General features: G+C 33.8%; 1 protein-coding gene across 2 annotated transcripts in view; it reads right to left on the bottom strand.

Annotated features, from left to right (window-relative positions):
• LOC145668101 (uncharacterized) overlaps positions 1 to 447 on the bottom strand; it is a 104,571-nt gene extending 104,124 nt beyond the window's left edge. The window contains exon 1 of one of the 2 annotated variants that reach the window (XM_081735624.1): positions 290 to 447. The gene's annotated coding sequence lies outside the window, so the exon portion shown is untranslated. Of the gene's footprint in view, positions 1 to 54; positions 206 to 289 lie in introns of those variants that run through there. The other variant, XM_081735623.1, reaches the window with a different exon arrangement.
• Positions 448 to 10,932: the final 10,485 nt, after the last annotated feature.

Consider the following 10,932-nt stretch of genomic DNA (forward strand, 5'->3'; position numbering starts at 1 on the left):
TTACTATGAGATTACGTAAAAAAAAAAAGATTGAAGTGATTTTGCAAATCTTACCTTTTTTGTACATACTATGAATGCCTGTTTCAAAGTTATTGGAAATCATTCCCTCAACGTAACTTCAGCGTCCCTCCCATCACAAACATAGCACATACCTACTCAACAATGGACTCTGCGACATCAAAGGCGCGAAGCAAGCGCGGGAATTAAGATATGAAAATAGCACACACACTAAATTTCACTAATGTTGGCAATTCATCATTTGCTGCTAATATCGAATATTATTACATACCTGCTAATAAGATAGCTGCACTTTCAATAATTACTTCGTAGTTTGTACTTCCTTTTTCAGTCCAAATTAATTCATCAATAAATTACCCAAAAATAGTTCTAAGATTCTCTGCTTACTTGATGAGACGAGAGAACATTCGATAATTCTTACAGACAACATTTATGCCATCTAGTAGATTTAAATTAAAACACTTTCCTGACAATTGTGTCTTCTTAAAATCCTTAACATGCCTGCCATCTAGTAGTCACACTTTAGATTACATGTAGGAAAACAAAAGCTGTGATTTTATTTTGTTTTAAATTTTACTTTGGAGGTCACGATGTCCAAACAGTAATAATCTAGATTTCACATTTACACACCGAAAGTCTCTAAGGACTCTGTCCTGATGTACATAAATAAAGGGTGAGATTATTTACTTCTTGTTTTCTATTTTTTTTCAAAAATAAAAAAAATGTCTACTAAATATGAACAAAATTATAATAGACGCTTTCGGAAAACTATCCGAAGAAAACTCAGCCCAAGAATAGTCCGTAGTCATCTATATATATAAAAGAGAACGTACAAAATTTTGTCCGCTCATCACGCTAATACGGCTGAACCAATTTCTTTCATTTTTGGGGGGTTATTAGGATTTGGACCCTAGATGGTTTTTATCATATCACTTTAATTTTTAATTACCAGTGTCTTGAGATAATTGACCATTCAAGTGTCCATAACGTACAAATCCTTTGTTATTAGTTCATCATAGGTAAAAATAAACGTATTTATATGCAACCCGCATGACCGTGTCACTCGGCGGGTTAACATAAATGACAGGCGATATACAGCGGAAAATAGCTTGAATCTTCTGTTTAAAATTTTTTAATTGATTTGCTTATTTTTACAGACACTTTTACAATATGCCAGCACCGGGATGACCGCAGCGAAGCGGGGCGGGTTAACATAAATGACAGGCGATATAATGTTAAGATTTACTGCAATCTTCTATGGTTTTTATCATATCACTTGAAAGCGAAAAAGTAAAAATTATCTAAGTAACAAAGTTTATTGCGTTCCGGGGTGACCGCAGCGAAGCGGGGTGAACGCTGCTAGTTTTTTATGAAAAATTATATACTTTAGGGATGTTAATTACACGTTAAATTAGGAAATGTAGAAAAAAGAATACCCTTTTTTTTTTAGTAGAAAATCGTCCAAATCTTCTGAGTAAACTACGTCTTGCAGAATTTTCCGTAAGTGTAGGAATGTTAACCCTTTATTGCACGAATTAATTTGGTCGTGTTGATTTTTTAAAATTTTTTTAATTTATGAATTACGTAGAAAAATGTAAACAATATCCAATAATATGCTTTTTAAAAATGTTTTTACTTCTCGGGTATCAAGTTACAGGATAGATGTCATTGTTGTATTACATTAGTGAAAACAGAGTTTAGTGTCAATATCAGCAGAAACCATGTGATATGGAAGATTGTGAACAATTATTTTTTTAATGTTAAGAGAACAAAAAAAAAAGTTTTGTGAAAATATTTACAAGTAACAAATGTGCATGTTTTGTGCTTTCTATATGCTTTTTGACGCTCTCTAACACTCTCTGTCCAACCTATGCCACTAGACGAAAACTGTGTGGCAGAAAGCTTAACTCCATTGGTGCCACATGGCATCGGGGTGCGCTATTCGGTAATGTATACATTTTAAGAATATCATTATTATTGTTATTGTCATTGTTTCACTATGATGCCAATTGGCATCAAAATGCATGTTAGGGTTAATGAAACATTTACTTACGAAATAAGAACGAAATCGAATGAGTTGTTCCTTGAGAAAATCGTCCGGAAGCATTTACACTAAGTACCCGGCTATTTGAGGCGATCACAAAGCGTATTTATTGCTCATGCGTACTCTTGGAATACGCTGACCATGTATTTAAATATAGATAGCTAATCATAAACGCGAAAGCAATAAAATCGCTGAGAAAACGTCAGCTCGAGCGTATTTGGTGCGAGGCGGAACAATACACCGCCTGCTGTTTAAAAGATTTCAAAAGGAAGAAAAAAAAAAAGAAAGACGTGTTGCCAGGCAAAGGGATTGTAGCAAGAAACAGCTACTTGGAAGATGCGGTGCAGAGTATTGGAACTCTGCTATTACACACCTGGACCTGGCAAAATGACCTAGAAATCCTGACTGGCACACAATATGATTTACACATCTGGTGAAAGTAAAATTACTGAATAGCCACTTTGGCCGCGTTCGCTACAGGGGGTGACGCTTTCTCAAATAGCCTAAGACTAAGAGAAAATTGAATCAGTTGAGAAGCCCGACTTGTACAAAAAAAGAAAGAAAAAGAAAAGAAAGAAATAAAGAAAGTCGATTTTCATTTTATGATTGAAATAGCATCTGCGAATGTAAATCGAGTTATATCAAGCGAAACTCGACTTTTGCGGTGCACAGAAAGATCCGTAACGGCTGAAGTGTCAAAAACCAAGAGGAAGCCGACTTTGAGAAGTCCAGGACTACAATTGTGTTTCTCCTTAGGGTCTAACACGAGTAATTGCACATATTTTTAGAAATAATATCTGCGTAATGGGGCGTTTACACTTGGTCGATTTAGTCGCACGGCTAAATCGACTCGCTGCATTTCCGACTAAATCGAAGCAACTAGGCCGAATCAGATCGATGGATGTGTTCAATTGTTTCAACCGAAATTGAATGCTGCTTGTCGACTCGATCTCCTCTGGTCGATTCGAAATCGACTGGCAGTTTTCAAGATGTCCAAGAAAAAAGTAATTGGTACAATTTGCGGTGTTATAGCGGAAGAAAGTAGAATTGACCACAGAAAATAGAACGTCTTTAAATTCAGTTGCTAGTCGATTAGTCGCTTTCGATCAACAAGCGATTAAGTTGAAGTCCTGTTTACACGGTCGATTAAGTTGAAAGTGACGTCAATTCAACTGAATCGAACGCAAATCGACTAAGTGTAAACGCCCCATAAGAGAGTAGGAAATGACAAACAACAATAAAGTCTGCTGGTTAATAGTGTACATTCTTTGCTCCACTTCAGTACACAAATAAATTTAATCTTCCTATAAAATAAAAACTACCAATTATTGGTTGATTGGTTACATTGTAATTTAGCGTTCCTTTATGTGTACTAATGTACGTGAATCTACAGTTTACATGGGACTACTTGAGTTTCCGCTACGTTAACCGTACATCCAAGAGGTATCTACATTGTTGGTAACGAACGACTTTTATTTTAAAGTGCAACCAGTTGTTTTCTTCTCGAGTTTTTAAAAAACTACGCATGATAATTTATCCTCAAGTGTGTTATTTTGTTCGTCTGTATGTGAACTATCGACTAATACGTATATGTCTTGTTTTTGAACAGTGATTTATGAAACAAAAAAGTAGGATAAAAATGATCGATCTGGCTCAGCATTGAACAACTCACAAGCCCCTGGGAAATTGAGCACCTTACACCGTGAACCCACGGTCTTTTACGACCTCCATTTTAGGGGTGTATTCGTTCTCTTTTATGACCACTTTTTAGGGGTGTACTCATTCTCTTTTATGAGCACATTTTTAGGGGTGAACTCGTTCCCTTTTATGAGCATATTTTTCAACCCCTACGAACATACAGCAGAACAGATAATACATAAGACTCGTTCCCTTTTATGAGCACTTTTTCAACATAGCAGACAATGAACATAGCAAAGGGGTACGAACACATAACATAGCAAGGGTGTACTCGTTTCCAACCCCTATTCTGAACATAGCAGATAACACATAGAAGAGCAGATAATACATAGCACTATTTTAACATAGTAGGTAACATAAGATTACGAACACATATAAGAGCAGAAGACTACATAACATAGCAGGCCTCCATTTTAAGGGTGAAATCGTTCTCTTTTATGAGCATATTTTCCAACCCCTATTTGAACATAGCAGAAATTACACTGACACTACGTAACACACAACAGAACAGATAACAGATAAGAATATGAAACATAGAAGGGGTGTATTCGTTCTCTTTTATGAGCATATTTTTCAACCCTTATTTTAACATAGCAGAAATTACACTGAGACTATGAACACACAGCAGAGCATAAGAGTACGTAACATAACAAGGGTGTATTCGTTTTCCAACCCCTATTTTAACATAGCATAGAATACATGGAGACTATGAACATACAGCAGAGCAGATAACAAACACAACCACCTCCATTTTAGGGGGTGTACTCATTCCCTTTTATGAGCATATTTTTCAACCCTTATTTTAACATAGCAGAAATTACACTGAGACTACGAACACATAGAAGAGCATAAGACTACATAACACATAACAACCTCCATTTAGGGGTGGACTCGTTCTCTTTTATGAGCATATTTTCCAACCCCTATGTACACATAGTAGAGGTGTTTTCGTTTTCAATCCATTAGCATAAGACTATGTAACATAACAGTTACTAACATACAGCAGAGCAGATAACAAACACAACCACCTCCATTTTAGGGGTGTATTCATTCCCTTTTATGAGCATATTTTTCAACCCCTTATTATAACATAGCACAGGTTACATAGCAGAGCTAATACAAGAGTATGGCTTATTTTTCAACCCTTATTTTACCATCACAGAGACTAGGAAACATAGCGGACATAGCACAGAGGGTGTATTCATTTTCTCCACCCCTAATTGAACATAGCAGAAATTACACTGAGACTACGAACACACAGCAGACCAGAGAATACATCAAATTCATTCCCTTTTATGAGTACATTTTAAGGGTGTACTCGTTCTCTTTTATAATTACTTTTTCAACCCCTATTTTAAGACAATGAATACCTATGTAACATAGCGATTCGATACGCTCTTTGAACCGTTTTGGATGAAACTCAGCATATGGGGGTTTTCGACCATGCTGATTACAAATATCATACTTATTTTTACCTGGGTCCTATAGTTTATGTGGCATACGCCCTTTCTATGACAATTTTAACCGATTTGGGTGAAACTCGGCATATGGGGGTTTTCGAGCATGCTGAGTACGAATATCATACTTATTTTTACCTGGGTCCTATAGTTTATGTGGCATACGCCCTTTCTATGACACTTAAAACCTAATAACTCAAAAACGAAGCAACATATTGAGATGGTATTTCCACATTTAGTAATCGACCACAAACTACTACAAGTTCCAAAATAGTGGCCATCGAGGTCAAAGGTCAACATACTTAAAACCTAATAACACGAAAACTGAGCCACATATTGAGGTGCTGTTTCCAAATCTAGTAACTGGTCATCAACTACTACAAAATCCAAAATAATGACCATCGAGGTCAAAGGTCAACATACTTAAAACCTAATTACTCGACAACTGAGACACATATTGAAGTGCTGTTTCCAAATCTAGTAACTGGTCATCAACTACTACAAGTTCCAAAATAATGATCATCGAGGTCAAAGGTCAACATACTTAAAACCTAATAACTCGACAACTGAGCCATATATTGAGGTGCTGTTTCCACATTTAGTAATAATATTGCTGAGATTCGGATATTATATTAAATCGCTCCATTTTTTTTGCTGTTTATCTAACTTTTAGAATATTGTAAAATCGTTAATGCTTGCTGTTTTATCTTAATTGCTGTCTTCCAACTATAGAACACCAATTAGTGTTTTTTCTAATAACCTATTATTCTTAACGATCAACAATTATTCACTGTAACGCTATATTGAAAGCAAAATTCTTCTCGGAAAAAATCAGGTGTTTGCAAGAAAAAGTAATTGGGGCTGTTCCCACTATAGATCACCAAAAGTGTTTTTCCCAATAACGTAATCTTTCTAAAGCTGTAAATAGAAAAAAAACAACGGAATTTTACTTTGCAAAATCCGCACCGAAAATTTTGAACCGAAAGATATGCCGTATTAACTAGCTATGTATTATTTAAGCAAAACGAAGGGCTAAATTTGAGAAAGCGAACATGGACCATTTTACTCAAATTTGGATGGAGTATTTATCTTTGTATGAACCAGAAAAAAATGAAGAAGATCCGTTTTAACTAGTTCCATATTTTATACCATTTTGTACTACTCCAATAAACGAAGGAATGCCAACCAGAAAAAAAAGAAGTGAAGATTAGGTGGATTATTTTCTTTTGTACCAACTGGAAAAGAGAAGAAGAGCTACATTAACTAGCTCATTATGTACTGTTTAAACAAACGAAAATTGACCATTATGTAACTTTTGAAATACTGAAATGTTCTATTTTTGTATCAATCAGAAAAACCCGAAGAAGGATCATTTTAACAACTTCATAATTTCGATGTTCTACTTTTTATACCAACGAGAAAAAATGAACTAGCTGAATATTTAAATATACGAAAGAATAAATTTAAGTGACCTATTCAATTTTGTACCAATGAGAAATGGCTCAACAAAAGGCGAAGAAGGACTATTTTAAACAATGGAGTATTGTACCATTTTGGAGTTTTATAATTTGTGTCAACTCTAAAATCAATTAAACGAAGTAATGCACTTGAAAAACCGAAGTTGAGTATTTTATACCATTTTGTATTATTTCAACAACCAAAGGAATAAGCAAAAAAAGGATTATTTTATATCATTTTAAACTAGTCTAATAAACGAAGGCATAAATATGAGTGAGCTATTTAATTTAACGAAAGAACAAAATTGTACTAACTAGAAAAAACCGAAGAAGGCCCATTTTAACTAACTGAGAATTTCTGTACCTTTTTGTACTATTTAAACAAACGATGGAATAAATTTAAGTGACCTATTCAATTTTGTATCAATGAGAAATGGCATTTTTAACTGGTTCAGAATTTTACTACTCAAATAAACAATGGAATATTTAGTTTTGTACCACCGAGAAAAAACAAAGAATATTGTACCATTTTGGAGTATTCAAATAAACAAAGGAATTATAACTTGTGTCAACTCTAAAATCAATTAAACGAAGTAATGCATTTGAAAAACCGAAGTTGAGTATTTTATACCATTTTGTATTATTTCAACAAACAAAGGAACAAGCAAAAAAGGATCATTTTATATCATTTTAATCTAGTCTAATAAACGAAGGCATAAATATGAGTGAGCTATTAAATTTTGTAGCAACCAAAGGATTTTCACGAAAGAACAAAATTGTAGTAATCATAAAAACCGAAGAAGACCCATTTTAACTAACTGAGAATTTCTGTACCTTTTTGTACTATTTAAACAAACGATGGAATAAATTTGAGTGACCTGTTTTTTGTACTAACCAGAAAAATCTAAGAAGGTTCCTTTGTACTAGCCCAATGAACGAAAGAGCAAATTTGGGTGTTCTACTTTTTTAATATTAAACAAGGAAGAACCATTTTGTACTACTCAAATAAACGAAAGAAAAAGCGAAAAAACACCTTTTTAACTAGCGCAGAATTTATATACGTTTTGTTTAGGTGTCCTACTTTTTGTACCAGCGTGAAATGTCATTTTAACCAGCTCGGTAGTATTCAAATAATCAAAAAACCGAAGAAATATCATTTTAACTAGCTCAGAATTTCTGTACTTTTGTGCCATTCAAACAAATGAAAAAACTAAATTTGGATGGAGTATTATTTTTTGTGTGCCAAGCAGAAAAAGGAAAGGCGAAGAAGGATCATTTTATACCTTTATGTGCTATTTAAATAAACGAAGGAATAAATTTGTATGAGTCGGAAAAAGCAAAATGTACCATTTTATATCATTTTGAACTAGTCAAATAAACAAAGGAATAGAGAAAAACCGAAGATGGATCATTTTAACTAGCTGAGTATTTTATACCATTTTGTACTACTCAGATCTTTATACCATTTTGTGCCATTTAAAGAAATGAATATATACATACGGATGTTCTATTTCCTTTTGTATCAACGAGAACCATTTTTAACAGGCTTAGATGTTTATGCCTTTTTGTAATATTTGTACTAAACAAAGGAATAAATTTGTAATAACCACAAAAAGCGAAATCTCATTTCCAGGCCATGTTTTACTATTTAAACAAACGAAGAAAGCGAACATGAACTCAGAATTTTATATCATTTTGTAATACTCAAATTTGGATGGATTATTTAGTTTTGTACCATGCAGAAAAAAGGAAAACAAAGGTATAAATTTGCACTGATCAGAAAAGCGAAGACATTTATTGGGGTGTCCTATTTCCTTTTGTACCAACGAGAACCATTTTAACTGGTTTAGAATTTTAGGCCTTTTTTGTAAAATTTGTATCAAATCGAAAAAGCAAGGAAATACCATTTTTAAATAGCTCAGCATGTTATAACTTTTTGTGTTTTTGGTCTACCCAATTTAAACAAACAAAGGAATAAATTGGTGTGACCTATTCACTTTTGTTACAAGCAGAAAAAGGAAAGAATAAATTTCGGTGACCTAATCAGTTTTGTACTAAGCAGAAAATTTGTTGGTTTTTGTGCTCTACAAATAAACAGAGGAAAAGCAAAGAGAGACCATAACCTTTATACAACAAAACAAGCTTCTTAGCCCCACTCCAGAAATTAGAAAACAAATTCTCTCTTCTACGGTCTTCGGCAGCAAGATTCGATTCTCTCGATCTTCTGCTTTATTCGGCAACTCCAATAAGCATCTGTAAATATTCTTTGATGTGTAAAATTGGATCCACTCATCAGTATAGTGGTTAAAGATAATTGCTTCCCATCTCGTAATACCCTGTAAACGCTTGTCTGAACAATGAAGAAAATCAATTACATAGTTGTAAATTTTAATGGAAGAATTACCTGTATTCTATCTAAGACAATCTACACCCACGGAATCATCGTTATTACAAGTTCTGAAATTTTTCTATTGGCACATCCTAGTACTTCTTAATTATATCTCCCAAATACTGTACATCTCTTGCCCATTTAATTTAGCCTTAAATCTGAGAAATTGGATCGTATAATGTGTTCGCAGAATGGCGGTGTAATTGTTATCTTTACTTAATAACTTTCTTAGAGATCATTATTGCTGGTAGACTACAATGCACCTTTAAAACCTACTCCCATTCGAAAAATAAACTGCACTATTACAGACTATTATAAGTACAGTATCGAAGTCTACTCCAACTAAGCATAAGGAGAAAGTAGTATTTTTTTGCCATAATGGATTATTCTGTATGTATAGCTTTATTGTGAGAAAAACCATTTGTTATTCTTTTTCACCAAGTTTCCAAATACCGCGAGGTCCAACAGATAGGTATCAGGAGATACCGCAAAAAGGCGTTTTACCACATCGTGTAAAGCAACCAAGTAAATCTGCAATCTGGATACTTGGCCTGAACTCGCACACATGATTCCAAAACTTTAATAACTCATCCAAAGTGTCCTGCGCTCTCCCATAGCGAAAGAAAGCTGTCACAGTATAACTATTACCCTTAGTTTTCATGGCAAAAAAGGTAGCTGATTGGAAAAGAGAACTGTGTGCAGTTAAACGAGTAACCAATGACAAAAAGTCTATCTTAATATCTACCTGCGATAAATGCTTAACAAATTCTATCATATACCATTTGTTATAGCGACTATTAAACAAATATCTATCCATCAAATAATTGTCTACAACATCGTTATAGTGGGCATTGTGCTCAACAAAACATGGCTGTATACCATTATGTAGACCATTACGTTGTACCACAGGGAAATGAAAAACTTCAGCCATTGTAATGCACACAACCAAGTATGTGTTAAAGGTTTTAGTCGTTAATACAAATTAAAGAAGCCAACAAAACTAAATATTCTACACCTTCTCGGTGGTACTAAATAGTACAAAATACTTAAATTCCCAGCTGGTACAAAATAAAATATTCAATTCAATTTTTTTTTCGGTACAAAACTAAATTCCGTACATATGCCACTCAAATTCATTTATTCTTCCATTTGACCTCTATAATAATAATAATAATGATTTAAAATTTAATTTTCCATTTTTTCACTCTCTCCTTATCTCTACTTAATTAAAAACTTTCGTTTCTACTACTACAGTATTTACCCATATGGAACTGTCTCAAAATTATCTATTCGTTTTCTTTTACTAGATGTGGATAATTTCCAAGTAAAGTTGCCGGATAAAGCAGAAGATCGAGAGAATCGAATTTCTATCCAGCAGAAGTGTTATTTAATATTAATCTTGCTGCCCTTGGTCTAAAATGCATGCCGAAGACCGTAGAAGAAAGAATTTGTTTTCTAATTTCTAGAGTGGGGCTAAGAAGCTTGTTTTGTTGTATAAAAGGTTATGGTCTCTCTTTGCTTTTCCTCTGTTTATTTGTAGAGCACAAAAACCAACAAATTTTCTGCTTAGTACAAAACTGATTAGGTCACCGAAATTTATTCTTTCCTTTTTCTGCTTGTAACAAAAGTGGATAGGTCACACCAATTTATTCCTTTGTTTGTTTAAATTGGGTAGACCAAAAACACAAAAAGTTATAACATGCTGAGCTATTTAAAAATGGTATTTCCTTGCTTTTTTCGATTTGATACAAATTTTACAAAAAGGCATAAAATTCTAAGCCAGTTAAAAATGGTTCTCGTTGGTACAAAAGGAAATAGGACACCTCAATAAATGTCTTCGCTTTTCTGATCAGTGCAAATTTATACCTT

This window comes from Thermobia domestica, chromosome 13 (genome assembly GCF_964235325.1).
Source record: "Thermobia domestica chromosome 13, izTheDome1.hap1.1, whole genome shotgun sequence".
NCBI classification, from domain to species: Eukaryota; Metazoa; Arthropoda; class Insecta; order Zygentoma; family Lepismatidae; genus Thermobia; species Thermobia domestica.